This window comes from Monodon monoceros, unplaced genomic scaffold (assembly GCF_005190385.1).
Source record: "Monodon monoceros isolate NGI ecotype Baffin Bay Population unplaced genomic scaffold, NGI_Narwhal_1 Super_Scaffold_2, whole genome shotgun sequence".
Lineage (NCBI taxonomy): Eukaryota > Metazoa > Chordata > Mammalia > Artiodactyla > Monodontidae > Monodon > Monodon monoceros.
Genome location: NW_021703776.1, coordinates 92,174,040 through 92,199,773, shown reverse-complemented (window position 1 = coordinate 92,199,773; position 25,734 = coordinate 92,174,040). Strand labels below are relative to the sequence as shown.

The window sequence follows — 25,734 nt, the reverse complement described above, 5'->3', positions numbered from 1 at the left end:
CGTACCACAAAAATTAATTAATTAATTTTAAAAATACACTGTATGACTAGTTCATAAAGAAAGTCAGATACGAAAGGAGGAGGGAGGGGAAGTAAAAAAGCTGGATGGAGGGTGAGATGAAAAACGATATCGGAAAGGCAGGAAAAATCCACTGCAATTAAAAGGTAGAAAAACAGCAGTTATAATCCCAGATAAAGAGTCAGAAAGGTAGTTAAAGAAGACACACATACACACGTTTGAAACGAAACACTTGAAAATAACCAAACGGAGAGATACTGTGGAAAAAAACACTATAAAGTTCTGTTTATATTTTGTTCTTTTCAATTCAACAGGGCTTTAAAATATCCTAAGATAGCAGCATGTGCCTGAATTGAGCATCTGAATTGTGGCTACTGTGATCGAGAAAATGAATTTTTAATTTGACCCAATTTTAATTACTCTTAAGTTTATATTTTAAAATGAAAGTAATATAACGTCTTTTTTCATTAAACACAATGTTATTTAGTAGGACTACTTTTCACTTTGCTTCAAAGTCAAATCAATTCATTCTTCACTGATAAACCAGTTTTATTAATACGGATAAATAAAGAAAGCTGATTTTGGAAGGTACTCAATTTAGTTACTGAAAAACTTTTACGTGTGTTTGGAACAAGTTGGATATGGGAATCCACATTTTCTACTGTAAATTTTTTGAACTCTAAATACCGACCAAATATTTCTGATGAAAATTTAGCACTCAAATTCAGATGTGTTCTAAGTGTAAAATACCCACCAGGTACTGAAGACTTAGTATGAAAATCAAGAATGTAAAATATCTCAATAATTTTTTATGTTGATGAGATACTGAAATGAGGTTATTTTGGATATACAGGGTTAAATAAAATACAGTATTAAATATAATGTCACCTGTTTCTTTTCACTTTATTTTTTAATGCAGTTACTAGAAAATTAAAAGTTCAGTATATGGCTCACATCGCGCTTCTATCAGTTAGCACTGCTCTGAAGGAAGGAAGGCAAAGCTATTTAAAAAGAGATCTCAGCTTCCCTGGTGGCGCAGTGGTTGAGAGCCCGCCTGCCGATGCAGGGGACGCGGGTTCGTGCCCCGGTCCGGGAAGATCCCACATGCCGCGGAGCAGCTGGGCCCGTGAGCCATGGCCGCTGAGCCTGCGCGTCCGGAGCCTGTGCTCCGCAACGGGAGAGGCCACAACAGTGAGAGGCCCGCGTACCACAAAAAAATAAAATAAAATAAAAAGAGATCTAATGGAAACCAGCATCACCACGTGCGCCCAAATCTTGCCGAAGCTTGATAGCTGAGGAGTCAGATAAATTCTAAGTAATCTGCCATGTTGATTTCTGGGGTGAGATGAGCCAGGGGAAGCAGGAACCCACTTTGGATCAAAAACGGATCTGAAAGGAAGCAATGATGTTTTGACCTCACAGAGAGGGTTTCCGTAGGCTTCCTGCCCAGAGGAGACACAGGGTAGAAAGTCCAAGGGCAGCCTCACCAGCACCCACCTTTTGGAGAACTTTCCGAAAGCTGGCCGGTACCAAATCACCAGGAGGAGGAGAAAAACAGAGATGTGAACGAACAAAAGGAACACAAGCACACCCAGAAAAGGGGAGGGTAAGAAAGCAATCTGCTTTATGTAAACGAGAGCAAAAAGTGCTTGTAGCTGGACAATCCATCCTGGGGTTTGCCAAAGTCAAAGAAATGTAGATCTAACTCACTTCTGATAGCATTGTCTTTAAGGTATTGATGCTCACATTATTAGGTTCAGGTTGTTGTTGGTTTGTTGCTGTTATTGTTGCTGTTTTCAGTTCATCATAAACTATATCATCTCTTGAAAGTTGGCCCAGAGTCCAGAAGACCCTGGAAATGGACTGTGTAGATTTAGAAGCTTAAATAGTAAACACTGTAACAGAAGCTTAGAGGCCTCTAGAAGGAAGCTATAGCCTTCTTAGTGCTACACACACAAAACAGATCCAACCCTGTACTTTATACATATTTTTATTTTTATTTTATTTATTTATTTAATTAATTTATTTGGCTGTGTTGGGTCTTCGTTTCTGTGCGAGGGCTTTCTCTAGTTGTGGCAAGCGGGGGCCACTCTTCATTGCGGTGCGCGGGCCTCTCACTGTCGCGGCCCCTCTTGTTGCGGAGCACAGGCTCCAGACGCGCAGGCTCAGTAGTTGTGGCGCACGGGCTTAGTTGCTCCGCGGCATGTGGGATCTTCCCAGACCAGGGTTCGAACCTGTGTTCCCTGCATTGGCAGGCAGATTCTCAACCACTGCGCCACCACGGAAGCCCCTATACATATTTTTAAATATTAATGGTGATGAATTTGAATTACTGGCTTCCTAAACTCCCTCCAAAAAAACTTTCATTTTATTAATCGGTGTGGGGGGCGGGGGGCAGTGGAATTCATAGCAGAAAGAAATTGCTTTCTAAGCCATCTAATACAGGAGTCATGAGCCACACGTACCTACTGAGCACTTGAAATGTAGCTGGTCCGGATGGAGACTGTAAAACTTACACTGGACTCCAAAGACCTAGTACCAAAAATTTAAAAATAACTTATTAAAAATTTTTTAAATAGATTATATGTTGAAATAAAATTTTGATTATTTTAGGTTAAATAAACTACATTATTAAGGTTAACGTCGCCTGTTTCTTTTCATTTTTTAAAAAGCGAATATTAAAAATTTTTAGTCTATGGCTCATATTTCTATTGGAGAGTGCCACTCCAAAGTGACCAACTTTAGCTCCCTAAAAGCAGGGGGAAAATGGCCCACGTTCACTTATACATGAGGTCGATGATATTCTGGAGGAGGACCACCAAGTCCTGTGGACAAGCCCTGACTCCCTGATGCAATGCCTAGAACCATCAAGAAAGCTATCCTGCTGTTGGAAACCCACAGATGGGCCCAGGGTGGTGGACAGTTGTCAGAATGGAGGTGTTCTGAGACTCTTGCTGCCCCCCTGTAGTGGATGCTGTGATTCGCCACCAGATCCCTCTGCAGCACTGAGGCTCACAGCTGAGACTCTCCCCGGTCATTGTCCTTAGCCGAAGGGAGCCGCCTTGCCCAAGGCTAGACGCCTTCCAAGCAGCAGCCTGCACCCAGTGACAGGTCAGTGTGGTGGTCAATGCCTTGCCTTAATTCAGGACACTCTGAAGGGCTATCCCAGCTCCAAAGCCCCCTGTGCGATCAGCTGAGGTCTCTGTCACAACTCCGTTACCATCTAGCTGTTCCTTCTGCCCAGTCCTGCTTCCCTCTCTTGTTCACTCACAGGGCATTTCCCAGTAAACTCTCTGCATGCAAAGCTCAGTCTCAAGGTCTATGTCATGGACTGAACGATTGTGCACCTCCCCAATTCATATGCTGAAACCCTCCTGAGGCTCAGGCCCGGAGGAGGAGCGCGTCGGCCAGCTGCCCAGCAGCGCCGCACAGGGAGAAGCGGGCGGGCGGGCGGACCAGCCTGCCATGGCAGACCAGAGACAGCGCTCTGGCTTTTGGAGACGGAGACTCTGCGAGGTAATTATGTCATGAAGTTGGAGCCTTCACGATGGCATTAGTGATTACAAGAAAAGACCCTAGAGAGACTGTTTCCTCTCTCTGCCCTCCACCATGTGAAAATGCACGTAGCAAGAAGGCAGCCATCTGCAAACCAGGAAGTGGGCCCTCACCAGAACACATCTGTAGCCCCGTAGGCACGTTGATCTTGGACTTCCAACCTCCAAAACTGAGAAAATAAACATCTGTTGTTTAAGCCTCCCAGTCCATCATGTTTTTGTCATAGCAGCTAAGAGAGCCTGCTTCTCAGTGAACCCACCTAAGATATCCCCAGATATGAAGAAAACGTTACGGAAAATGGGTATTGTGTGCACACACGTGTACAAGCATTTGAGCTCAGGAATGAAGTCAGGATATTTGAGTCAGCTACACACACACACATACACAAAAAAATGAAGCTCGTATCAGTTCCCCCTCGCTCTTCTCAGTTGTGATGATTACTGGGAAACATCTGTCCATCTCTCCTTATTTGGGCAAAGAAAAGACATCCTGACACCCAAGAGCTAAGCGACACATAGCTGGTGATGTCACCTACTTAGAGCCCTTTTTAAGAAGTCCGGAGATAAAGGCTTCAGCTCTTCCAAGGGGACGTAACAATTTCCTTCTGTTCCTTGACCACAAACTGCACCCCTCACCACACAGACCTCTGGAAGCATGTGCGCTATGGGTCTCAGGGCGGCTGTGGGGGACACAGGCACAAAGAGTGACCAGGTAACCCGCAAAGGCACACCCAGGCAGGGGGCTGCCCAGCCACCCTCTGGTGTGACCTGCCCAGGTTCACTTACTACTACCATCGCAAAGAGGAGTGATTCTCCCCTCAGCAATGGTGCTTCACATTCCTGGTCTGCGCATTTTTTCTCTGCAATGTTACCTCCCTACCTGGTCCGTGATACTTCAGTTGAATAGCACAGGTATTGTTCCCACAGGTCAGAGAATCTCGGGGTGTGGGTTTTACACAGTCAAGACACATCACAAGTATGGCTTTTATTACACCCCAAGTCAGGTGAGGACGGGCACCAACCTTCCAGGGGCTGCCTGGTGGTCTCTCTTCCCAAGCCCTGGAGGTTATAACACAGACCACCCTGAGCTGCTTCCTTTGCCTCCACAGAGAAGTAGGGCCTTTCCAATCCAGACTCAGATCTATTCCTGGGCTTCCAGTTATGACTTACCTGCATCTACAACATGCACTACTCCCGGGCTCCAACCCTGGGGACCAGCTACACAACCTGCTGACTCAGCTCCCTGGCTATGTGTCTCCACTGACATCACCCCATTCCCCAGTTCACGGTGCTCTATTTACCTCCTCCTCTTCTGACTTTCAAATAAAGTATGTGGTTTTCTTGCCGTTACTGTTGTTTTATTTCAGTGAACCACGTATGTTTACAGGAATACATACAAAAAAAAAAAACTTAAAAAAAAAATCACTCATAATCCCACCATCAGGAGATAACCACCGTTAACATTTTGGTTCATCTCCTTGGAGCCCTTTTCCTTGCATGTGGGTATACAGTTCCTTGTAACATTCTAATTGGAAAGAGTCTACATATGTTTGCATTTTGCTTTTTTCAATTAACATCCAATATGTAAGCATTTCTTCATGGTTTTAAAAATTCTGCAGAAACATCCCATGTACTGCTTACAGCATCATCTACCATATGACTGAGGCATACTTTGTTTAACTCTAACCCCCATCTTTGAGCATTAAGATCATTACTGGTTTTTAGCAATGAACAATTTGAATATAGAACTTTACGTGTATTTCAGACTGCTTCCTTAGGATAGCAGCCCTTTTTTTAATTTTTTTTTAATTTTTATTTTTGGCTGCGTTGGGTCTTTGTTGCTGCGCACGGGCTTTTCTCTAGTTGCGGCGAGCGGGGGCTACTCTTCGTTGCAGTGCGCAGGCTTCTCATTGCGGTGGCTTCTCTTAGTTGCGGAGCACGGGCTCTCTAGATGCGCGGGCTTCAGTAGTTGTGGCTCGCGGGCTCAGTAGTTGTGGCGCACGGGCTTAGTTGCTCCGTGGCACGTGGGATCTTCCCAGACCAGGGATCGAACCCGCGATCCCTGCATTGGCAGGCGGATTCTTAACCACTGCGACACCAGTGAAATTACTTAGTCCAGGGGTCGGAACATGCTAAGGCTTTTGATAAATACAGCCAAATATATTTCAAGTAAGCTTATATCAGACACACCAACGATGAATGAGAGCTCTCTAATTTTGTTTGGCAAAAGAAAGATATGTTATTACTATATTAATTAGCATCTCAGATTACTTGGTGAAATTGAACACTCTTCACGTTTATTAGAAATGTGGACTTCTTTTAGGCAACCTTGTCAAATCCTTTACACATTTATTTATTGGGCTCTGAATCTATGTACATGCCCTCTTACCGTATTAAGAAAGCTAATGTCTCGTCTGTTGGTGTTTGTTGCAAGTATTTGCCCAGGTTTCTTTACCTTTTGATTTTTTTATTAATGTTTGGCCTGCACAGTTTTTAATTTGAATGTAGACAAACCTATCAGTCTTTTCCTTTGTGATTTCCCTTAAGCTTAGAAAATCTTTCCCCTGTCAGAGCATCAGATAAAAATTTACCTATTTTTTTTGCTACTTTAATAGTTTTCTCATTGAGTATTCCCACTCTCAAGGCGTGTCTCACCAGCTTCTTTCCCAGGCCTTCCCTTACCCTGGATGACTTTATTCTAGCTCTTCACCCATCCCATATGCTGCAACTGTTCTTGGACGGACAGAGACAATCCCTTTTAAATAATCTTCTGTATCTTGGGAAAGGTGCAGGCCCCAGGCAGTTGACTTGGCTCTGTTATCTTCTTTCAACATGTGCACAGGGCACAGATACGATGCCCCAGCGCCTGCCTCCCCTCCCGCGGGTGATGTCTGCCTGTGCCCAGGGGAGAGAGAAGTTCTGCTCAGGACTTTCATGACTCCTCTCAGGGGCTCTGGTAACCGCATCACCACCGCCACACATACACTCGCACATCTGCTTTCCCCTCGCTCGTTCCCATCTTTCCCTTTGTCTAGTTCCCCTCCACCTAATCTCCGTAATTTCCCGAACTTGCACGTGGTTTAGTCAGAGATGCTGGGGAACCTTTCCATTTCCTCTCCCCCTCCATACAAGCCCTTCCTGAGATCCGAGCTCCCTCTATCCGGTCCCTCCCAACAGGCACAGCGGCCTATGGGTGAGGGCGTTTGCTTGGCCAGCCTCCCAGAGAACACTGAGAAGCTGGAATCAGAGAACATCACTGCAGCTCTGCTCTTTCTCTTGCTCTCACCCAGTCCAACTTTTGCTGGTGATTAAACAGAGAGAGGAAAAAAAAAATCCCTCTTGTGCTCTTCTGTTTGCTCTCATTAGAAAGCCAAACAGCAGGCAAGCTTAAGAAACATCACACACCTAGGAGCCGGAAGGCTGAGCTGGGTAGACAGGCCTGAAGCCAGCAGAAAAGCACAGTGTGTCCAGGGGAAATGTAAGATCCAAATGGCAAGGACGATGCCCACCTTGCTCACGAGCGCACTCCAAGACCTCAGAGGGCGACTGGCAATTTCTTGGGGCTCAGTGGGTAATTGTTAAGGAACAAGTAGGAGTACCTCTCCATCATGGACCCCTAGGAAGTATGGTGACTGAAATATATGTAGACAAGCAACCTGGCATTATCCTCAGAGGGTTTTTAGGGTTTGGTTTGGTTTTGGTAACCCATCCACTTTTCTTTTTACCCTTGGCTAGCCTGTACCCCACAAACACACTTTTAGTGCCTCAGCCTCAAGATCTTTAACTTTCTCTGGGCTTCATCACTAAAATGATAAAGTTTGATTAGATGATCTCCAATGTTGCTTCTAGCTATAAAATTCCATGATGAGATGCATACGTGAAAGATGAATGCTTTTATTGACGGTTATAACTTCTGTTCTATCCACATATGGGCTTCGAGTACAGCCCATCATTTACATCTGACTGTACTTTAGTGGAAACTAAAGTTCAAAAGGGAATTAGAACCACGAATGGCTTTTCCCAGCCTACTGTGTACACTGCAACACAGAAATCCGTCTTCGAGCAAGAATTCTACACCAACCAGGAAACTATTATCAATATAATTTATAACACATCCCTTACTACAATAAATCAGAAGCCTTGATTCAATGATTCTGAATTTGGTAGAGGTTATTCCCAGATTCATTAAAAAATCAATCACAAATGAAGATGAACAGCTGGGAGCCCATTTGCCATAGAAGCCAATATGATGGGGATCTCTTACTGCTAATGCTCCAGAGTACTCTAACTAGTATTAATGTAAATAATTAATACTAAAATGAAAATGGATACGATTTCTTTGACAGGGCCTTGCAATTCGGTGGCATGTGTTCAGGGAGTGCCAGCTCATTTGAATATTTGCCTAATTAGGAAGGTAAATCTGTTCCTGCTGCCAGCAATCACACCGTGCACTGCAAAGCCAAATATAAATGCCTTTGCTATCACCCACTGTCGTGGATTGTCACCTCCCACGTCTGTCCCTCCAGTAGCGTGGACAACGCAGAGATGACCAAACCATTTCTCTTCTCTCTCTGGCCTCTGCTCTCTCACCAAGGCTTGGCTCTGCCGCATTGAACAGAAGCGCAGATGGCCTAGAACTCTTCTGAGGGCATGGGGTGTGAGATGACACAAAGGGAATAAAGGACTTTATGAACCCAAACGTGGGGAAATAGAATGGTCATGCAAACACCTGGACCAGGTTTTGTACCCAGAGGATGTGATCACATCAAATCCCACTAGAAAATGTTTCAAGGCTACCCTGGGCAAACAGAAGAGAGTCCTGATGTACGTGAGCTTTACCCCTCCTTCAGTCTCTTCTCCCCATGATTAAGCCTCGGTGCATTCTCCATTCCAGCCACACGGGACTCCTCCCACTGCTCAGACATCCCAGCATCCTCCTGACCTCCGGAACTTTGCTCAGGTGGCTCCATCAGTGTAGACAGTCTTTGTTTCCCACATCTGCCTGGGAAGTCCTAGCCACGCTTCAAGGTCCAATTTGAATCCTACCTCCCATTAAACTCTCACCAGATCATCCTAACCTCAGTAAAATGCTCTCTCCTCTCCCCATCTTTTATGGCACTGATTTGCCCCAGTGTGCCGTGTATTAAAGTGATTCATGTACGAATGCAGACATCTTGTATTTTAAGCAATACAGGACAGCTGTATCATCTCATTCATACTCTAACCCCAACAATTCATATCACAGGCTTTATATATAACCATGAATCAGCAAGAAGCAGGCTGTAGAAAGCAAGCAGTTACTATCCCTTGGCACCATCTGGACCAGACATCTTTTAGGACCACTGATCTCAGGGAGACCAACTCCCCATGCCCCAGAGCCGGAGTTATCCAACTTTAGCTAGCACATGGGAATAACTGGCAGTTTGTTAAAATGCAGATGCCTGGGCCCTGCTCACAATTTTGATTCAGTAGTCTGAACTGGCAGGACAAAAATCGGGTATTTTGCAAGCCCACACAGGTGATTCTGGGGCTGCTGGTCCTGGGACCACAGTTTGGAAATTCTGTGCGGGACTATTTCATGGGATAGAGACAGAGGCACAGTGAAGTCAAAGAAGCTAAACAGGGCTTCCCTAGTGGCGCAGTGGTTGAGAGTCCGCCTGCCGATGCAGGGGACGCGGGTTCGTGCCCCGGTCCGGGAAGATCCCACATGCCGCGGAGCAGCTGGGCCCGTGAGCCATGGCCACTGGGCCTGCACGTCCGGAGCCTGTGCTCCGCAACGGGAGAGGCCACAACAGTAAGAGGCCCGCGTACCGCCCAAAAAAAAAAAAAAAAAAAAAAAGAAGCTGAACAACGTGTTGCCAATTTTTCAAAAGGGAGAAGTACTATTTGGTGGAGAACCTCCAGGGATGCATGGAATTCTCAACATCCTTCTGACCAGCAAAGGTACAAGTCAGAGCGCTCCGGACTTTCCAAACACTGAGCTCATTGGAAGCATCTGTGTGACCAGAGGCTAAGACTCTTCCCTGGCAGAACACATACCCTAGTGGGACGTAGGAGTTATAACACCCACAGTTTATCTCCCAGTGTCTGTCTGTGCCGAGATGCATAGGAACCTGCGAGAAGGACCAGTCTGAAAATGGAGGAAGAGCTCTGGGGGACCATCACTTGGAGAAAAGTTTCCGGAGTGAATATGGAAAATGGAGAAAATTCTTCCTCAAAACAGAGCTCACCCAGTTGAGAGCAATATAAATTCTACTTTCAACAATTCTGAGTCGGCACCATTATGCTTTGAGCTGCCCCTGCAGGCAACGACTCCACTCTTACACTCCTTAGCTTCTTCTCATTAAAGAATTGTTTTTCATGACTACTACGTGCCAGATGCCATACTAGACCCTGGGATTAAAAGGTGAATAAGACATGTTCCTTGCCCTAGGGTAGACAAGCACTACGGTAAATGATTGCGATACAAAGTACAAAGTGTGCTGAAAGCGATATACAGGAGGGGCACCCAACCTCCCTTAGAGAGCCGAGGATGGAGGATGGAGACCTAATCTCAGAACTGACAGACTCCTCCAGGATCACCACGTGCAAATCAGTACACTCTCCCTCCATCTGTTCCAAGTCACTGAAGAACTTCCCAGCTCAGGGAACTGACATCATCTCTTTCCCCCTGGTTACTAGAGAGGGCAGCTGACAGCTGTGCTCAGATGACCTTCTCAAGCTTTTCTCAACCGGGGCGTGATGCCTCCATTACCAACCTCTTGCTTCCCGGGTTTGGGGCCTGACTGGTGTATCCGCACAGGCCTTAGAGGGGAGGTTCAGGACCCCTGCTGGGCACGGGCCTGCCTGCCGTTAAAAGCAGGATAATTGAAGACTCACAACACCCCAGGGCTAGGGAAAGCTTTCTGGCAGGAGAACGAAAAATCAAAGTTAGCGAAGGAGGAAGAAAGGAAGTTGCTCCCCTGTTTACACGAGTTTAATTGGTACTTAATTCATGCTTACACTTCTACTCAAAAAAAAAAAAAAAAAAAAGAGTTAAGCTGTATAGCAACAAGCAGTGCTGACTGTATCAGATGGCCAATTATGTGAGCACTGGGTAGCCAGCATGGGAGAACTACCTGATCGATGGTGACGGCCATGCCGCTCTGCACCTCCCACCGAAAGCGGCAGCCCTCCACCTCGCAGGTGTGGTGACTGAGGGGGGCCCTCCCAGCCTCCAGGGAACAGACCTGGCTTCTGTCTCTAAGTGGACATGCTGCAGAGGAGATACCATGTCTCATACAAAAAGAAAACGGATAGATGGCTAGTACCGGGCACAGAATTTTACTAGGCAAGTGTTTATTTTCATGAGGCATCAGCAATTTTTTAAGGCTACATGCCGAGTAACTACCGTCACTGATTACATGAACGATTACCTCTGGAGAAGGAATCTAATTATATTCTTGTACAAACTGCAAAACGTAGATTAATTTCAAATTTGCTTGGCAGCCCTCTTGTACTTTTCTTGAGATCAGGGATAGGGCTGTGGGTCAGGACAGCCAAATCACTGCAAAGAAGCTGGAAACTTGAAAAGGCTTTGCCCTTTCATTAAACAAATATGCACCGAGCACCTTGCCTTCTGTGTGTGCCAGCTCTGTTCCAGGTGCTGGACATACAGATTTGAGCAACACAAGGTCTCATTTCTCTTGGAGTTGCCCGAAACATTAACCAACTCCAAGAGCCATAAAATCCAAAGTGTTCCTGAACCCATTTAAGTAGCTACTGGGATTCATTTTCTGAACACCTGTGAGGGCTTGGTACCTGTAATCCAGGAGTTGTCAACCTACTGGCCTTGAGAGGGAAATCTATAAGCAGCAGCAAAGGATTAAGGGGGGGGGGGGGGGGGGGGGGGGGGGCTAGAGGAGGAGCCAAGTGACATACATCCTGAAGACGGATTAATTCATGTAAGATGGAAACGTAAGGAATAGGAAAGACAAAGCAATTGAAGAGAGAACTTGAAAAAGGAGAAACATAACCATTTCTTCCAGTTCAACCTGTCTCATAATCATAGTAATGACAATTTCAAAAACGAGTTGCTATCTCTCATCAATTAAATTAGCATATACTTGAGTGAAAAAAGAATTTTCAGTGTAGGTAAATTTAGGTAAGATGAAACTAGCCCAAGTTTTCTGAAAGGAAATTTGTCATTGTTTGTGAAGAAACTAAAACTAAAAAAAAAAAGTATGTACCTTTTGAGCCAGTATTTCCTGTTCTAGAAATTTATCCTCAACAAATTATCAAAAATATGGTTAAAGATTTACACACAAGGGTTTATCATTACAACATTATAACAGCCTAAAATTAGAACCAACATAAACACTTAACTTGAAAGGAAAGGTTAAGTAAATTATGAATATCCATATGCTAGAGTATTATGATGCCATTAAAATTATGATTATGAGAAGTTTTGATGCCAAGTTTTAATACTTATAATTATAAATAAAAATTGGAATAAAAAATTATATAAAAAGTATGATTTACAACATGGAAAGAAATGCAAAAGGATATATGAAGTAACAGTAATTTGCCTATTGGTAGTAGAATTTTAGATGATGTTTTTCTGTTCTTCTATACTTTCCTATCAAAGTCTTCTATAATAATCATGTTTTATCTTGAGCATCAGGAGAAATGAAATAAGTTGATGAAAAAGAGAGAGAAAATAGGAGGAGGGGAAAACATTAACCTAATGAGGAAGAACAGGAAGTGGGATGGGGGTGGGTGGTTAGAGGGAAGGATTACAACCAGAGACTTAAAGGAGGATTCAGATGGTGGGCAAACGTTTGCCACCAGAATAGTGCTTGGTGATGATGTCCGTCTCAGATTTCCTCCTTCCTTTCACGATTAATCAGATTTCCCATTCAGTTTCAATCTCCCTGACAACGCTTAAATAAATCTGACCGGGGTCTATAGGATTTTAAAAGTCTCATTTGGTTCCCACCATTTTCAGCCTCCAAGTTGAATCCTAGTTGGTCCTAGAAACTTTATATATTGACTCATGAAAAAAAAAATAAATGCTCCAATAGAACCATAGTATTTTCAAAAGTTATTTCAAAAAATCTTTTGTAGCGTCATCAGATTTCCCCTCCCCCCCCAAAAAAAAAACAACATAGCACTGACTGCAATCAATTGACTCTCGTTTAGATGCTTTCTCTAGAGATTCCGTATCTCACTGAAGGAGATGGATTAGTCTTGGACAGCTTCTAAAACGGTGCCCTGTCTATTTAGCACTTACCTAGAGTACAGTGAACTCTTAATACTTAATGAGGCAGCCGACAAGGATGACTCAGTTAATCAATAGTGAACACGGAGACAGCACCCCATTTCCACCACTACCAGGATGGCCGCTGAGAGAAGGGACAAAAACTACCGCGTGCAGGAGACACTTAGCGGCTCTTCCTCATTTTCTTCATTCACCCGTGGGACATCCCCAGCTGATGGCAGCCCGGTGTCCCCAGAGAGTGGGCTGAGATTGGGGGTTCTGACAGCTGAGGTGGAGGGTGCCAGCCATCTCCTCACCAGTGTCTTTTGGCCATGCAATTTTAATAAGCTCAACCTCAAGAAAGGAAAAAGAAGCCTGGGATCATGCTGAATTATTCACAGCTCCAATCGGGTAAGGCAGAAGAACCCCTCTTCAGAGAGTAAGTAATAGCTCCTCATTGATTTTTTTTCCCCCTTTGCGATCCCTAGGTGAGAACCCAGTTTCAATATCCAAAGATAGAAGAAAATCTAACTACCCTCTTAAATCTGAGTTCATGAGTAATTGGTATATTTGCGACCTGTGTCACAGTTGACAATTCTATTCTCTCAAGAATCGTTTCAGAGAGATTGGTATATTTAAATTTATTTAAATATAACATATATACAAAAACTAATTTTTACAGATTAATGACCATGATCAAAGAGGTCTTGTTTAATGACAGAACGAAAACTGTTGTTAGCCTTGAGACTTGAAGGCCAAAGAGATGTATGATTCATGCATTTATTAGATGCCAACGTTGAATTAGCTCTGGATATAATGAATATACCTTATTTCTACGCACAGAAAGAGAAATGTAAGCTCGACAAAATATACTTAATTCTTCCCTACAGTTCAAGGAAAGCTTACTTTCCATATTCTCGGCCCATAGTTAGCGCTAATAAAGTTGTTCTCAAAATAAAGACAGTCTCCATGCCCCTGTAGGGAAGTGAGTTAGAGACCAGCTCGTTCAGACCTTGTCTACAGATCAGAATCTCAGCCCTTGCCCATAAAGCGCTTACACAAGCACACCCACCTAGCGGGTGGCCTCCCCTCCTTATTTTACCAAGTCTCACATAATCCACTGCTGAGAGTCCAGTCCAGACCACCGTGACCTCAGGCCTGGAACATCACAGAAAGCCCCTCAGAGTCCAGACTCCTCTCCATCCATCCCAGACAGAGCTGATGGATGAAATTCCTAAGGTATCATAAAGTCGTAACACTCACACTACATGGCTCTACCTCGAGTTATTTAACTGCGGGAAGCCTCAGTCTCCTTATCAGTGAGCTGTAATAATAATAATATGCTCCTCATAAGACAATTGAGGTTTAAGTGAAATAATGCACACTGGGGATGCAATACAGCCGCTGGCCCGTGTTAAGGCTTCACCAATAAGCGGGAGTTATTATCTCATGAGAATGCAAGCTCCATGAGGGCAGGAATTGCTGGTTCTTTCATCTGGTGCCTAGAACAGTTCCCAGTAAATGGCAGGAACTCAATAAACTTAACAAATGAAGTATTTCAGGCCCATTTCAATGCCACTACTCCTGCCCCGTTATCCTTGGCTGAGATGACCTTTTCCTCCTGTGGATGTTGCTAATAGCATTTTGTTTGTCCACGTCCTGTAGCGCCGGCCCCTGCTGTCTCAAGGCGATACCACTGCCCTGTGTCCTCTAGTGTAAAGCCCCTCTTTCACTGCCCGGTTCAGACGCTGTGCACACCACAGGCCCTCAACCAGGCATGAAGAGCCTGCCGGGTCACTCCAAGAATGACCAAAGATGGATCCTCGTTAGCCAGGGCCACAAAGCTCTGATGGGGAATTGTAAACACTTAGGATCCCAGCCCTTCTCCTTGAATTTAGTGAGGAAATGGAGCTGAGTTAGTAATCTTTTTAATTGCACACTTCTGTTAGTTCTGCCAAGCTAAACAGCAGCTGGATTTCAAACCTTAACCACAAACCAGAGGTCCCTACTCTTTTTGAAGTGGAGAAGTCATCTTCACTTCCAGGAAATGAAACGATCCCTTTGGGGCAGGAGCTGATGGCAATGTGAATGAGGGGAGGGTAGCAGAATGTAATGCTAACATGACACATGGAAAAAGCCAGGCTGGGGTGGGAACGGGTGCTGGCTGGGTGTCGGCATTGCCCCCCCCCAACACACACACATACACAGCCAGAAGGAACGCACCCCTCCTTCTCCTCTACCCCCACCCCCCAAGAGGGCGTGCCCAGGAGCTTAGGGAGGAGGTCGCTTTTGTACAGTTCCTTTTCCTGGTTTTCCCGGCAACCGTGCAACATCTAGATGCTCCAAGAGTGAGGTGGTGGGATGTGGTGGTGTGAGGAACGTGAACGCTGTGTCCATCCCAAGTGGTGTCACCTCCACACCCATGTTTAGCAGCCTCTCAGCCTCAGAAGGTCAAACACACACACTCCCCACTCCAGCTGCTCATTTCCAATGTGGTACCAGATGCCCAAGCAAGGAGCCTCATGGAAACGTTACATGAATAGCCTCATTTACCAACGTGGACTGAGAGGTGGGGCCTGAAACTGAACGAAACCTAGTCACCAAGGATGCTTGATGTCTTGTGGTTGGGTTTCTGGATATCAGCTAAGCCTACACAGGACACATCATGGGGCATGAATTAACTTTGTATCAGTAGCTGGTTATGGGCTGAGAACAAGGGACAGGGGAGTCTGAGCTGTCACCCCAGTGAGGGTGTCTAATTTGGGGGATCCAGCCTAAGAACAACAGATGTAGAAACGGGAGGCCGCAAGACTATTCAGAGGCATATTGCCTAGAAAGTAGAAGATACAGTCTCCAGCTCTGAAATGAGCTCTATTCTAAAACCTCATTAGTAAGTCGGTTATTTGGAATTCAGAAACCATGTCCAGAGAAGTCATATCTGTTATAAATGATGATTGGGTCTCTAGGCTAGTCCACAAAAGCCTATTTAACTCATAATGTAGATGAAGTACTATAAGCTTGCAATGAAAAGCAACAGAAAAAAATCCTGTTGTGATACCAGTAATCAAATGAAAAAGAAAAACAGAGAAGTGGAAAATAAACAGCTTTCTTCCGTTTCCTTTGAATACTAGAGCTCTTGGATGGAGTGGCGGGGTGGGGGTGGGGGCCTCTCCTGGTTGCTCACGGGGAGGGGCTCTTCATTTACTTTAGACAATGGGATGGAGGGGAAGGAGCTGATGGTGGGGGAGGGCCGGCTGGAGGACGAATTAGAGTTGTCCTCTGGAATAATGAAAAAAGAAAGCATGTTTGTGAAAAGCAGGCAGAGAGAGGAGAAGAGAAAGTGAGTAGGCTTGTCTCATGTCAATAAGACGTAGGTGGTGGTGGGGGGGGACCCTCAGAGTGAGGAAAGAGAGTGAACTTGGCATTCACAAAGGCGTGGGTTCTAGTTCTGCCTCCCAAAGGGACTCAGGCGGGGCAGCCCTGTAGCCCCTCTCCCAGCTAGCAGGTTACCAGCTGTCTCCAAGGCCAACTCATCTCCCTGCAATTCTTCGTCCCTCTTAGTTGCTAACAGGGAAGGGCAGAAACCAAGACCAACCACAGCCAGCACCACCCCATGGCCCACTGTGGGCACTGAGCTGAAAACAAGGAATTCCCAGGAATATCGCCTCCAGCACCTCCCCCACCCCACCCTAACAGCATCTCCTATCCTCTTCCTGGACCCTCTTTTCCCTATACCGCCAACACTCTCACAGTATCCTCTTTGGGAATGTGTCTTTTCCTTTCAGGAATAGGAAAGGACCTCATCATAGTACATACTGGAAACCGCAGCCTTCCTGGAAGGCAGGGCTGGGCTACAACAGTTAGGAGACAATCATTTCCATACTTCCCTTGACAATTTCAATACAAATGTACTCACAGCGTATTTATCTTCAAAGCTCTGAAAATGTTACTTTTTAGACACTCGGCATGTAAGTCTTTTAGAGACTCACGTTATGGTCTAAACTGCATTCTTATTGGACACGACTGATAGATTAGAGAGCTGCTTCTGCTGCACTATGCCATTCTCTGCTCTTAAACTCCTTTCACAATACGTCACACTGCTGCCACTCAGCACATAACACTGCTCAGCCACTTTCTACCCCACACTGGAGACGCCTGATGCCAGCTCCCATCTCCCCCCGCCCCCCGCTCTCTCTCTCTCTCTCCCACACACACACACCTGTGCAGACAGCAAACTCATAGGAGACCCACCAATACATACAGCCACACACGAGGCACACTCACCCACACAGGCTGCACAGAGTTGAACAGAAAAGCCCCCAAGTCCACGAAGTATCTTAGAGCCTTTCCCCCATTTCCTATGGGGAACCCAGTGCCTGGCACAGCTGTGCTCCGATAATAACAGCACCTAATGCTACTTGGTATCAGCCTTTCCAGAGTTACTGACCGATTTCACATGAATCATTTAAGTTTTATAAAACTCTCAAGACAGGTAGTATTACCTCCGGTTTACAGACGACTGTACTGGGTTTAAAACACTCATGTAGTTTGCCCAGGGTCATACACCTAGAGAGCGACAGAGCTGGAACCCAATGCCACGTCCCCTAGCTTGAAGTCCGTTTTGAAAGGAGAACATTGCAGAGACAAGATAGAGATTTCAGGCTAGATAACAGGACGATGCTCCCACAATGGGGGAAAAAAGGAAAATACACCTCACCTCTTCCATGCTGTTTTATTCAATTAACAGAAAGAAATATGGAAAAGTTAAATTACCAAAGCTATAACCAAGTAGAAACAGACAACACACGACATACAAATAACTTAAAAGTCCTGCTTCTGCGTGAGAGGTACAAAATGCAATATTTCCTCTCCCAGCTCCCGTCCAAAGCCCACCCACACTCTCTCCTCTCCTGAGCCTTCACTGACCACCACAGCCCCCTGCCCTCAATGCCCTCCAGACCAAGAGTTCTCAAGCTTTAATGTGTTAAGAATCACACAGATTCCTAGGCCCCACCCACAGAGATCTGGAGTCAGTGGCTTTGGGCTGAGGCCCGAGAGTTTGCATTTCTAGCAAGTTCCCAGATGACACAGATGCTACTGGTCCATGAACCACCTTTGAGATGCACTGGACTAGACTCTGATAGGACCTTTACCACACAATGTAGAACCTGACTACTTGTTCTGTTAAGTGATTCTGGTTCCCAGATGCCTCTTCCCCTCCCCTCCCTCTGCAGTCCTACCGTCTTCAGAAGCAGCCTCATCTCCAAATCCCAGGACCGATCCTGATCACAGTTTGAGACTGCTGCTCTAAGATCGCGCCCCATTCTTGCTCAAGGCATATAGTATCCCTGACCTTAAAACTGGGCTTCTCTCCTAGCTGCTGTTCTCTATTTCTTATTCTAACTCCCTAATGTCCCAGATTTCTCGGGAACTAGTGCCTGCCTTCTCCTGGCCAAGCCTCTTCCCTATTGGATCATGCAGTCCTGAAACCCCAAAGCACCACTTACTGTATTCATACCTGCTGACCCACTGCCCTGATGACAAGTGTCTGCTGCCCAGATATCCGTGTCTCATCCAAACCAGATTCCCTATTGCTGAGCTGCCCCTGCCCGCTGGAACACTCGGCTCCGGGTCCTGTTTCTCCCCCTCACTGCTGTAGCTCACCTGCACAGTGAGCTTCTGTTGTCTGAGCTGTTGGAAAGATGAATCACCTGCAATACTGAGCTTCCTTTTCAGCACCTAGAGCTGGGACAGTTCCCCTAGAGGGCCCAGAGAAAGCAGATCCTAGACCATCCCCACTTTTCCCTGGCCTGTAAAAAAAAAAAAAAAAAAAAACAAAACCAAACAGGCCAAGCCTCTGTGATATGGTAGTTCTGCCTTACGTTCTGCCTTTATTTCCCCTGCAATGAGTTCTTGCCAATTTAAACGTGGAGGTCGGGACCCACGATGTGTGCGTGCCAGCCGCGTTAGCCTGCAATCTGGGTAGTCGATAAACATTAAGCAACAAGCAGTTTGATCCCTTGCCTACTTGGCACCTGGAAATATATCATCCAATTTGGAAAGCAGGATACCTTTTAGTATCTCCTCCAGCACCTAACCCGGGGCTTCTCACGGAACAGGCACTCCATGAATACTGAATGAGTAAATGAACAAATGGATGAGGGATGCCAGTGGGGTTGCACCCAGGTCTCCTTTGTGGTGCCCAGATCGGTGTGCTCGGCCAGAAGAAAACACCTTCCAATCTGCAGAAGCTAAGAGAAGGCCTCTAGGCCAGACTCCCAACTAATTCCCAGCACGAAATTGGACCTGCCCATTCAGATGAACTGTGGCTTGAAGACTGCAGTTTTACACCAGTGGTTCTCAGCTTTGTTTCAGTACCTGGCTACCTTGAACAGAAAAGGTTGTGCCCTACTCCACCCCGTCCCTTACTCCAGGCCTCCTCCCTTGCCTACTCCTAAGGCCGCTTCAAAAATAAACTCTCCCTCTTGTCCACTCCATTTCCGCCACTGGTTCCTAGCCAGGCCACCATCTAAGTAGGTGGGATCAACAGCTACACGTGTTAGAATTTTAATGTATCTCCACATGACCTTTAAACACCTCACTATCACGCCTTTGGGTGAAGTCTCCTGAAAAATAACAATGCTATCAGGACAGGTAACCCAAGAAGACATTAACACCTTAAAAAAGTTCATCCAATTAGTAAGTGTGCTGTCTAGCAGAAGGCCTGAGGGAATGGGACAGAAGAGAGGTAGGTTTGTTTTTTTTGTTTGTTTGTTTTTTGTGGTATGCAGGCCTCTCACTGCTGTGGCCTCTCCCGTTGCAGAGCACAGGCTCCGGATGTGCAGGCCCAGCGGCCATGGCTCACGGGCCCAGCCGCTCCGCAGCATGTGGGATCTTCCCGGACCGGGGCACGAACCCGTGTCCCCTGCATCGGCAGGCGGACTCTCAACCACTGCGCCACCAGGGAAGCCCAAGAGGTAAGTTTTGACAGGCAGGGAAAGCTGTGAAGGAAAGGAGTCCTGGCATGAGTTACAGCTGCCAGAGCAGGTGTAGGTGTGATACCACATTAAGGGGTGTGTGTTCTCTGCCTGGCCTGTTGCAAAAATACCATAGGAGCTCTGGGAGGACAAGCATAGGGCAGCCTCTGGGCTGCAGGCTTTGGGTATCCTGAAAGGTTTACAATGTTCCCTGCAAGGGCTTGGGGGCAGAGAGACGTGGGATGGGTTGCAAAAAGCAAAGACTTCAGAACACCAAGCGACGTATGGGGATGCTCTGTCAGTTGAGTTCCTGTGCTATCAAGCTTCCACAATTCTGGGGAGGTTTCTTGCTAGGGATGACCCCCATGGATGGCAGTCTTGCAAGCAAGAGGCAGCTCACAACAGACTGTACACAGTGAGAACCTCACACTGGCTGGGCTCAGAGGCAGATGCAGGGGAAGGAAAATGGCCAACACTGCAGGGGTCCGAAGCTTCTCTTGTCTAGGATGTTTACCTCATTAGGCTGTTTTACGTCACATCCGCCAAAAACAAAGAAAAAGTAGCTGGAGGGTGTCTGCTGGAGTTCGGACCTGGATCCTGAGTCTCAGATCCTTCTGAGGCCAAGAAGGGACCTCTAGGCAGCCCCTTCCTGCCTGGCATGGTTACCCCATCTGCAAGAGGCAGTTATCGCTGTTACAATTACTCTTATCATCATCCCAACCCCTTGGGTCTACCACATTCATTTCGTCATAAGCAGGGATGGCTGGGGGACGAGGGACCAGAAACCTAGGCAACTCCTAGGCTGTGAGGCCAGAGGTCTGAGTAGGAGTGAAGTTCAGAGGGCAGGTGAGCAGGCTGGCCCCGAAGGGCCAGGACAGTCCACCAGGAAAGGAGAAGGTAAGCGCCATCGGGCAAGAAGCCAACACAAGTCCAAGGCCAAGGCCAAGGCCAAGGCCAAGGCCAATGCCAGCGGGGAGGGGCAAGGAGCAGCTTTGGACCCAGGAGGGGGGGAGGTACCTGGGGGTGGCTGGAGGGAGTCTTAGCACCGGGGAGACTAGGATTCAGGGGCAGGACGTGCTAATCCTAGAAAGAGGGGAGCGTATGGAAGAGATTACGGAAGAGGCTAGAAGAGGGGGAACCGGGTAGGGCTTGGCCAAGCAGAGTAAGAGAAGAGTTCGAGCACCAAGATCTACAGCAGATTAGCAGACAGGCTGGGCTTCCCACCATGCACAGCCTGGGTGGGGCTGGTCCCCCCAGACTGAGCTAAGCTACAGGCCTCCACGGTGGGCGGTCAGGAGTCTCGGGGTCAGGGATCCAAGTGTGTCACTCAGGTGTGTGCATTAGACAAGACAGTTCTGAATTTTATTGCTTCTCCCTCTTAGCAGCACATCCACTGACATGTCCTCGCTCCTCCACAAAGCCTCCATCTCTGCTCCCTCCCTCCCCCAACGCCCTTTCCCTCCTCTTCTCCCTCCCTCTTTAACTACATATCATATTGCTTCTGATTCCACTTTGCAAAGCTACTGTGTGAGGCTGTGTTTGTGTGTCCCTGGGGGTGGGGAGTGAGCCCTCAGGAGGATGGCGGGGGGTGTGTCAGGGGGAGGAGATCATCTCTCCCTCCCTCCCTGGCCAGCTGGAAATGTGCTGTGTGAGCATCCAATTTAATTAGCTGAACTTTCCGTCTTGACAGAAGGAAGCTTTAAAAAAAACAAAAACAAAAACAAAAAAACCTGGAGCTTTCTTGGCTCTCAGCCTCTTGAAAGATAGCGGAGAGGATGTGATTGCAGGAAAGCGGAATCCCAACTCCCCGATTCCCACTGCCAGGGGCAATCAACTGTGAGCTGAAACCTGCATCTTGAAAACGCTAAGTGGAATGAGAGAATCTGAGCTCACAAGCACAGGACTCCGGAGCCTCAGGGCTTGCACCCTGGGGTAGACTCGTCAGCAGCTGCCCAGAGTCCCTGACAAGCAGAGTTGGAGACCAGGGGGGTGACAAAGGGCTGCCCTTCTCACACCTTCCAGTGGGTACCTGCCCTGCAGCCCCCAGGCAGGCCCCCCGCTGTGCCCCCTGCCACCCATTCCCTCAGCCCCGGTCGCTGGAGCAGCCCCCCAAGCCCAGCTCCACTCCATGCCAGCTCCTCCTTGCAGAAGCACCCACATCTCAGCAGCATCATCTCCCCAGAGCCTGCTTTCTCAGCACCCTGGCTGCCCAGTCCGTATCACGGGCCACCCAGGCACCCCTCCCACCCCCTGCCCTGCCACTGGCAGCATCCAGGACCCCAGCTGTGCTACAAGCGCATTCCAAAGGGACACCAGTGACAGTGAAAGCAAAGGAACAACCACTAGGGATGGCGTCAGGGGTTCCTGAAGGTTACACAAGGACACAGAATTCTCCAAACAAGCACAGCAACCCAAGCCTGGACTTCAGAGCACGAAAAGCCCATGCAGATGTGTTCTAGTGAGAGGAGAAAGTGGCACCGTTTAAGATGTCACTGTCCTGCCAGCCTGCTTCCCCTGACCACTGCCAATCTGCTTCTGTCATATTCCAAACATTAAGCCAGACCACCCACCCAGAGAGTGGCATCGGCCAAGCTCATCTCCTGTAGCCACTGCCCCATCCTCGCTGGCCCAGCGATACTCACCCACCCTGCTCCAGCCCTGGAGGGGGCAGGAGGACCCAGATCAGGGGTGCAGTGCACCCTCGGAGCCCACGGAGCCCGGACCCATGCCACTTGGGGTCACTGCGATCGCATGGGAGGCAGCAGACAGGGAGGAAAGTCAAGGTGGGCTGCCCCAGGCAAACAGTCAGGTCTGGGTGGACTGAGGGCACGGTCCCAACTATTGAAGGAGTTCTGCCTTCTCTGGGGGAGCTCTTGCCAGGGTGGGAAGGAGAAACAGGTACACCCAACACTTCATCGGCAATCACCATCCAAGACAGATTCAGAACCTTGTCACCAAATCACCCAGAAAACTCAGTATTCAAACCTCCATAGCAGAGACCACCCTCAACACACACACACATACGCACAAACACATTTGATTCTCCGACCTTTACTCCCCAGACTCGTGGTTATTAGCTCTTTACACTTGGATTTATAAACCTAGCGACCTACAGATAATTTTATTCTTTCACCTGCTATTCATGTGACCATAAGGTGAATGAGCTCTCAGCCAAACAGTGAAGCCTCCCATTGGTGGGGTTAACTGTTCAAAACCCACAGCATAGTTTTAAACCAAATGGTGCTTTTCTTCTTTGAAAACATTTTTTTCCACAACACTGTTTGATGACCACATGCAAATTCTTGATGAAAATGTAGGTATAACCTAAGTTTAACCAAAGTCCAAATATTTACCAGAAGTTATTTCAGGAGAAAATTTTCCAGGAGAAAAAGAAAATCAAAATTTTTGCTTTGGCGAAAATTACTTACCGAGAAAAATTACAGAATGTAAGGTATTATGGCGAAATTATAAAATGATAACCGACCTAGTATTAAAGGAATTTATTTGATCCCACTGACAGTATTAAACAATACAGGACTCTCAAATAAGTAAAGAAATCAGAGTCTGTTTTTTTTTTTTTTTTTCTTAATTTCCAAGGCTTGGTCATAGGGGTTTGCTAATCTTTGACAGTTTCTACTTAATTTCAAAGGGGGCTTATGTGCCCACGTCCCACCTAATGTCATCGATATCTGACCTTTGAAAATTAAAACTGACATTTACTACACCTCCCCATTGTGCCAACATTGCCAATTACGTTCAGCAGCAGCTTCAGGTGTGACCCACGGTCGCCTGCTCTCTGGCTAAAAATAGTTGCCATCGATGTCAGGAATGGCAAACGTTCTCTGCCTGCCTCGCAGACCAGCAGGTCACTTTGTGAAACAGGCAGATGAATCCCTCACCAAAGGGGAGCCTCGACTTCACCCAACACGGGGTGCCCAAAACGTCTGCATGTACCAGTCACTGAGATGGCTTTTATCAGTTAAAAATAGATCTGTTAGCACCCCCATTCACCACAGCAGAGCCTGCACGCTCGATTTTGCAGAACCTAAGGGCACTCCAGTTTCAGAACAAGGACCCGGGAGACACTGGGCTCAGAGAAGGGCCATAAATTAGCATTAGCCTCCTCTCTACCTTTGCTAACACCATGTAACATGTTTTCAGTGATGCCTTTGAAATGCATCTGTGCAATTTACACTAGAATAATTCTTCTTGCTGAAAAACTTTCACAAACTACCTTAACTGCTTGAAGCCGTTATACTATATTGTAATCAGGGCATTGCCCTGTAATTATTTGCTTTGTGAATGTATCTCTCCGCTCCTGCCCACCCTCCTCCACCTCCAGACATGAGCTCTTTGAAAGAGCTCCCTGTGGCCTCGGTATCCACCATGTGCCCGGTACACAGAAAAACTCGGTAACTGTGATTGAATTGAGTGAATCTGAATTGAAGCCGAAATACCGACAACGTCTTCCTTCTGAGATTCCATGACGCCCCTCCCCTCCACTGCATTGCTTAAGTTATATTTAAGTGGTTCTTCTACCAGGCTTGTCATGTATCTTGAACATGCACTGAAGGTGTCTATTAAGTGACTATCCTAGACCAATGCAACTTGACAAATAAGCAGTCATTGTCAGGGATTTATATACTTGGCTCTTCACATGTCTCCCTCCAAAAAGGAAATTAATAACCCTGATTACTAGTGTCCCTAAAGCAAATCTCACATTAAAGGTAAATAAGTATGTGGTATGCTTAGCTCAATGTCTAGCACCTGAGGATGCCCACTGGACATTAGCTCCCTGTTCCCAGCTTCTGGTTCGTGTCTCCAGCAGTGATAAAGCTTGTAAGGGTGGCGGGGGGGGGGGGACCATTTGGTTAATGCATTCCTATCTGCTCATACCTGCCCTACATCATTTTGGGCCACTGGCATTAGGTAACACTCATCCAGACACCTAGTCAGAATCTTTTTCCTGAAACCAACGAACGATTGCTCTGTTTAATTTTACTTGTCTCTCACCCCACCCCCACTTCAAGCTATGGTGATTTGATTAAAACCAAACCAAAAAGTGGAACATAACTGGTGGGCCCCATGCATGCAAAAGACAATGAGGCAACAATAAAGAGAAAAAAGATGGTTTTGATCTTCTTCAAAGTCTACCGATTACAGGATCCTTGTTATCAGGAAACAAAGAACCTCCTTCACATATAAACATAAACTTAATCTTGTGACATTATGTGAAAAAAGCTAGAATCGGGGAGAAATGACAAATGCACCAGAGGCAGCGTGGAGCTTACTAAGAGGAAGAATGTGTTCACATGAAGAACAATGCTGGTGAGGAAGGAGAACTTTCCTGACACAGACAAGCAGGTGGATCCCCATGGAGCAGAAAGGTAAAAATAGCCAACCAACTCTGTCCGCTCATGAAGTCACCCTCTCATCATAATTTAAGTCTCTGAGAATCCCTGACCAAGAATTTCCCTAACCAATGCAGGCAGATACTCTTATCTTCTCTGAGCAATCACATGCGAACATGGGTCCCAAAGCCCATCATTCTAGGGAAAACAGAAACTTGGAAGTTGAGGACCAGCCCCTCCCCCTTCGTGACCCCTCCGACATGCAAATTCCCAGTGCCACGCTGCCTGCAACCACCACCGGGTCTTAGCAGGTCTTACCCCGTACAGAGGACAACACGAGAGAGATTAGCAGGTTGCCACAGTAACACCCCAAGCAACTTGGAGACACACTGGACTTGAATCCCAGGAGTTGGTTTGGTCAGATAGGTGAACTCTTAAATGCCTACCAGGATGGCGAAGCAAGACCACTGATCACCGTCTAACTGCTGGTCGTTTTTTGTTTTAATTGTAGAAGCAAACTCCTCAAAAGCTACAATGCCATCAAAACCAACCGAGGCAACTGTGACCCACAGACATCGACACTTTAAGGATTGCCG

At 46.7% G+C, this 25,734-nt stretch overlaps 1 protein-coding gene across 1 annotated transcript in view; it reads right to left on the bottom strand.

Annotated features, from left to right (window-relative positions):
• The window catches only part of TMEM178B (transmembrane protein 178B), a 362,017-nt gene that overhangs the window by 220,292 nt on the left and 115,991 nt on the right, over window positions 1-25,734 (bottom strand). The window lies entirely within an intron of this gene.